The sequence below is a fragment of the Gorilla gorilla genome, chromosome X, assembly GCF_029281585.2.
Source record: "Gorilla gorilla gorilla isolate KB3781 chromosome X, NHGRI_mGorGor1-v2.1_pri, whole genome shotgun sequence".
Classification (NCBI taxonomy): Eukaryota; Metazoa; Chordata; class Mammalia; order Primates; family Hominidae; genus Gorilla; species Gorilla gorilla.
Window position 1 is genome coordinate 118,238,827 of NC_073247.2, and position 6,445 is coordinate 118,245,271.

The following is a 6,445-nucleotide window of genomic DNA, read 5'->3' on the forward strand; positions in this document are numbered from 1 at the left end:
CAAAGGTTGCTTTGATAGGGCACAAAAAACATAATCCATAAAACAAAATTTTAATAGAATTTCATCAAAATTCAAATTTTCTAGCCTGAAAGTCGCTATTAGGAGAATGAAAACACAAGCCACAGGCTTGGGGAAAAAAAATTCAGAAATCGTATATCTGATAATGGCTTACAACCAGAATATATAAAGAACTGTTACAGTTCAATAATAAGAAGACAAACAATCTAATAAATAAAATGGATAAAAGATTTAAATAGACTCTTCACCAAAGAAGATTTATCAATGCCAAATAAGTATGCATAAAGATTTTCAATATCATTAGTTATTATGGAAATGCAAGTTAGAACCACAATGAGATGCCACTACCTATTCACTAAAATGGCCGACATTCAAAAGACCAATTATAGCAACTATAGACAATGATGTGGAGCAACTGGAATAATTATACACTGCCACTGGAAATGTAAAAAGGTACAACCACTTTGTAAAATACTTAGGCAGTTTCTTTAAAAGTTAAACATGCACCTACCTTATGGCCCAGTCATACCACTCTTAGATATTTACCTGAGTAATTAAATCATATGCACATGCACATTTAAAAACTTGTAACAAATGTTCATAGTAATTTTATTCATTATAGCCTAAAACTAGAAACAATGTAAGTGCTGATCAACAGGGGAATGAGTAAACAAACTGTGGTACATTCATGCAATGGATTACTACTCAACAATAAAAATGAACTATTGATACATGCTACAGCATAGATGAAGCTCAAAATAATTATGCTGAGTGAAAGAAGCTAGACCAAAAAGAGTATATGCTGTATAATTCCATTTATATAAAATTCTATAAGATGCAAGCTAGTCTCTAGTGAAAGAAAACAAATTGATTGTTGTATGGGGATTAAAGTGTGAGGAGGGATGGGAGGGATTACAAAAGGGAACAAGGAAACTTCTGGGAGTGATAGATATATTCTCTATATTGATTGTGGTGATGGTTTTACAGTTATGTTCATAAGTCAAATTTTAAGTCAAATTGTACAGTTTGAGCAATTAGATGCAAATATGTACAGTTAATTGTATGTAAACTATACCTGAATGAAGCTACTAAAGAACAGTTGATTCTTGCTTTTTGTTTGTTTGTTTTGTTTTGTTTTTGAGACAGAGTTTCACTCTTGTTGCACAGACTGGAGCGCAATGGCATGATCTTGGCTCACTCAACCTCCACCTACTGGGTTCAAGCAATTCTCGCTGCCTCAGCCTCCCGAGTAGCTGGGATTACAGGCACCCACCATCACACACACCTGGCTAATTTTTCTGTATTTTTATTAGAGACAAGGTTTCACAATGTTGGCCAAACTGGTCTCAAACTCCTGACGTCAGGTGATCCACCCGCCTCAGTCTCCCAAAGTGGTAGGATTACAGGTGTGAGCCACTGTGCCTGTCCAGAACAGTTGATTCTTTTTTTTTGTTTTTTATACCTTAAGTTTTAGGGTACATGTGCACAACGTGCAGGTTTGTTACACATGTATACATGTGCCATGTTGGTGTGCTGCACCCATTAACTCATCATTTAGCATTAGGTATATCTCCTAATGCTATCCCTCCCCCCTCCCGCCACCCCACAACAGGCCCCAGTGTGTGATGTTCACTTTCCTGTGTCCATGTGTTCTCATTGTTCAATTCCCACCTATGAGTGAGAACATGTGGTGTTTGGTTTTTTGTCCTTGCGATAGTTTACTGAGAATGATGGTTTCCAGCTTCATCCATGTCCCTACAAAGGACATGAACTCATCATTTTTTATGGCTGCATAGTATTCCATGGTGTATATGTGCACATTTTCTTAATCCAGTCTATCATTGTTGGACATTTGGGTTGGTTCCAAGTCTTTGCTACTGTGAATAGTGCCGCAATACACATACGTGTGCATGTGTCTTTATAGCAGCATGATTTATAATCCTTTAGGTATATACCCAGTAATGGGATGGCTGGGTCCAGAACAGTTGATTCTTTTTTTTTTTTTTTGGAGATGGAGTCTCGCTCTGTCGCCCAGGCTGGAGTGCAGTGGCGCGATCTCAGCTCACTGCAAGCTCTGCCTCCCAGGTTCACGCCATTCTCCTGCCTCAGCCTCCCGAGTAGCTGGGACTACAGGTGCCACCACGCCCGGCTAATTTTTTTTGTTTTTGTATTTTTAGTAGAGATGATGTTTCACCGTGTTAGCCAGGATAGTCTTGATCTCCTGACCTTGTGATCCACCCGCCTCGGCCTCCCAAAGTGCTGGGATTACAGGCCTGAGCCACCAGGCCCAGCCAATTATTAATGATATATATATTTAAGAAATAGAGTCCCACAGGCTGCCTACTTGGAACACAAACTTACAAATTTGTGTCAAAACTTACAAATTTGTGTCAAATCTTAACTTTATCTTACCTTTACAAACTCAGGGTAACTTCCATGAATCTACTGCCAAGATGTACAGATTGGTGTTTCTACCTCAGTAATCCTGCCTCTGTAGGAGATCCTTCCACATTTACTTTTTTTCCCTCTGGTTTTATGAATCTGGAATTATTGTACAAGTTTTAGGAGTAGAACATCATAAAAATAATCAAGTGAATTATCACAGAGAACGAATGCAGGCCTAACCTGTAGAGTGTTCTATTTTAAAATTATGACATCAGAAATCCAAGTGAAAACCGGTTTAAATGCAGCATATAAAATGGCTAGAGACACATGAATTGGATGACACCTTTTATGAACACAATCTTAAAATATGAGTCACTCTTACTCTTAGTAATGTACTCTCATTTGGTCTATTTTAATCCTCCTAATTTATTTTAAAGCTGATGTCACATCTATTCTACTCTGAGTATTTTATAATGGCTTTTGAACGCAAGTAATGTAATTCTGATGTGATCAGAATATCAGAAAAACTTGCTAATAGAGAAAATAGCCAAATAGCAGAGCTGTCAGAGATGCTCAGTAAGAGTAGGCACAATGACAGAATCCTTCTCTTCTCTGAGTTTTGAGAATTAAGCTGGAGTCTGATCATCCCTTGAAGCTGCAGGCTAAATTACGTACTCCCTTCCTTTGTAAGATCTGCCAAGTTTGTATCCTCTCTTCCAATTCCAAATTATTCATGGATTTATCTTCTAATAAGCTATAAGAAAATTAGGATGGGGGGCAGAGAGAGAGAGACAGAGAGGCTTCTGATTTGAAGATATAGCCACAGCACTGATGAAATTTTGTGTGTGTGACATTAGTCTAGTTTCCTTCTTCTTTTGGGGGCATGTTTTGTTATCCCTTAAATTAAGAGGTTGAATAAGATGGGTGCTAGGGCCTTTTTATTTCCAACTTCCTAGGTTTCTTTTACTATCATTAAGAGAGAGAGAGAGAGAGATGGGGTCTCACTGTACTGCCCAGGCTGGTGTTAAACTCCTAAACTCAAGCGATCCTCCAACCTCGGCCTCCCAAAGTGCTGGGATTACAATTACAGGAATGAGCCACAGTGCCAGGCCTAACTTCGTAGAGTTCTATGAACTAAGAAAGGTCTTGACTTATTCTTGATTTTTACAACCATTTCACTGGTCTTTAGCATTTCTCTCTTTTCTGCCAAAATTCTACATCAAGGTGATACATTTCTCCATCTACATTGTCTCCTAGCCTCAGTCAGTGTCATTGCCCAATATGGTAAAGACAAGGTTTTAACAGTGACAAGGGCTGTTGCCTTTCCCCCTGAGGCTGCAGATTCTCAGGCATCTATCTCTTTCATATTTGTTGACAGAGGCTGCAACTTACATCCCATGATGGCATACCTCACAGCCATATTCCAGTTTCATGTAATTGAATGATTCACTGTTCATCACAATGTGTGGTAACTCTTGTCATAGAACATCAAGGCAGTAAGAATGCCCTTAGAAATCACCTTATCGATCACCCTCTCCACCACTACCTCCATTGTTTTCCAGATATGTGTGAGGATTAAAGGAGGGAAGAGATTTGCACAAAGCTACACATGGAGTCCACAGATCAGGATTAGAACCTAAGGATTCTGATTTCATGTTCAGTACTATTCCCACAGGACCTCTTTATTAATCATATTGCCGGACAGAAGGATTTATTTTATCTCGCCATTCATTCCTTCTTTCATTAAAAAAAAATCAGCGAATGCTTACTACATGCCAAACACTACTCAGTGCTGGAGAAAATGCAGACAGGAATGAGCTGTCTCTGTCCTGAGGTTCACTCAGGATGTTAACAAAGGATTGCTTCTTTTTTCTTTTTTTGAGACGGAGTCTTGCTCTGTGGCCCAGGCTGGAGTGCAGTGGCGCGATCTCGGCTCACTGCAAGCTCCGCCTCCTGGGTTCATGCCATTCTCCTGCCTCAGCCTCCCGAGTAGCTGGGACTACAGGCACCCACTACCACGCCCGGCTAATTTTTTGTATTTTTAGTAGAGACGGGGTTTCACCTTGTTAGCCAGGATGGTCTCGATCTCCTGACCTCATGATCCGCCCGCCTCGGCCTCCCAAAGTGCTGGGATTACAGGCGTGAGCCACCGCGCCCGGCCAGGATTGCTTCTTATAGTACTGACTTGGGGTCATTGCAGTAGAACAAGCCATCACCATTAAAACTGTCCCTACGTCCAGGCTCCCACCCTCCTGCACTTAGCTAAGCAAGGTCCGAAATGCTTTGAAATGAAGGCAACACATGGCATTAAATTTTAATGATTCACTTCAATGCATAAGCATTCATTGAACACCTGTGGATTCAATCCTAACCTTAACTCTAAGAACCCAGTGCATCGTAAAGATGGAACTAATCATAAGAGAAATCTCAGGTTCCCACTGAGTGGTTCTATGAATGTTCACTATGAAAGATAAACTTCCATTATCCCTGAATGTTCTTTACAATGGTCCTTGCATATTGCATCTTGTTTTCACAACTGTGTAAACTATAAAAACAGGAATTATTATCCCCACCTTCTTGAGGCTCGGAGATGCTGTTTGACCTACCAAAGTGTGCAGGATACGCTACAGCTGAAGTGCCTGACTTCTCTTGCCATGTACATATATATATACGTGTATTCACTCTGGATGTTAACCAAGGATTCCTTCTTGTATATTTTTATATATTAAATATAATTATACATACAATATATGATATATTATGTATAATCATAACATATTATATAACATATTATGTATAATTATACATATAATATATAACACATTACGTATAATTATACATCTAATATATAATATATTGTATAATTATACACATAATATATAATATATTATATAATTATACATAATATATAATATGTATAATTAGACATATAATATATATAATTATACATATATAATATATATACATATATATTATATATAATATATATACATATATAATATATGTATATATATTAATATATAATATACATTATATATTTTATATTATATATAATATATGTTATATATAATATATATATTATTAATATTATATATATAATATATAATATTAATATTATATATAATATTAATATTATATATAATATATTATATATTATATAATATAGAATATATAATACAGAATATATTATATATTATATATTATATTATATATTATATGATTTATAATATATAATATATATTATATAATATATATGTAATATATTATATCATATATATTATAATATATAATATATGATATAATATATTACATATATGATATATATAATATAATATATTACATATATGATATATAATATATTATATTACGTATATGATATATATAATATATTATATTACGTATATGATATATATAATATATTATATTACGTATATGATATATGTAATATATTATATTACGTATATAATATATGTAATATATTATATTACGTATATAATATATGTAATATATTATATTACGTATATAATATATGTAATATATTATATTACGTATATAATATATGTAATATATTATATTACGTATATAATATATGTAATATATTATATTACGTATATAATATATGTAATATATTATATTACGTATATAATATATGTAATATATTATATTACGTATATAATATATGTAATATATTATATTACGTATATAATATATGTAATATATTATATTACGTATATAATATATGTAATATATTATATTACATATATAATACATAATATACTATATGTAATATAGTATATATACTATATGTAATATAGTATATATACTATATGTAATATACTATATATACTATATGTAATATACTATATATACTATATGTAATATACTATATATACTATATGTAATATACTATATATACTATATGTAATATACTATATATACTATATGTAATATACTATATATATAGTATATATATAATATATATAATATATATTATATATAATATATGTAATATAGTATATATAATATATATATATTATATATA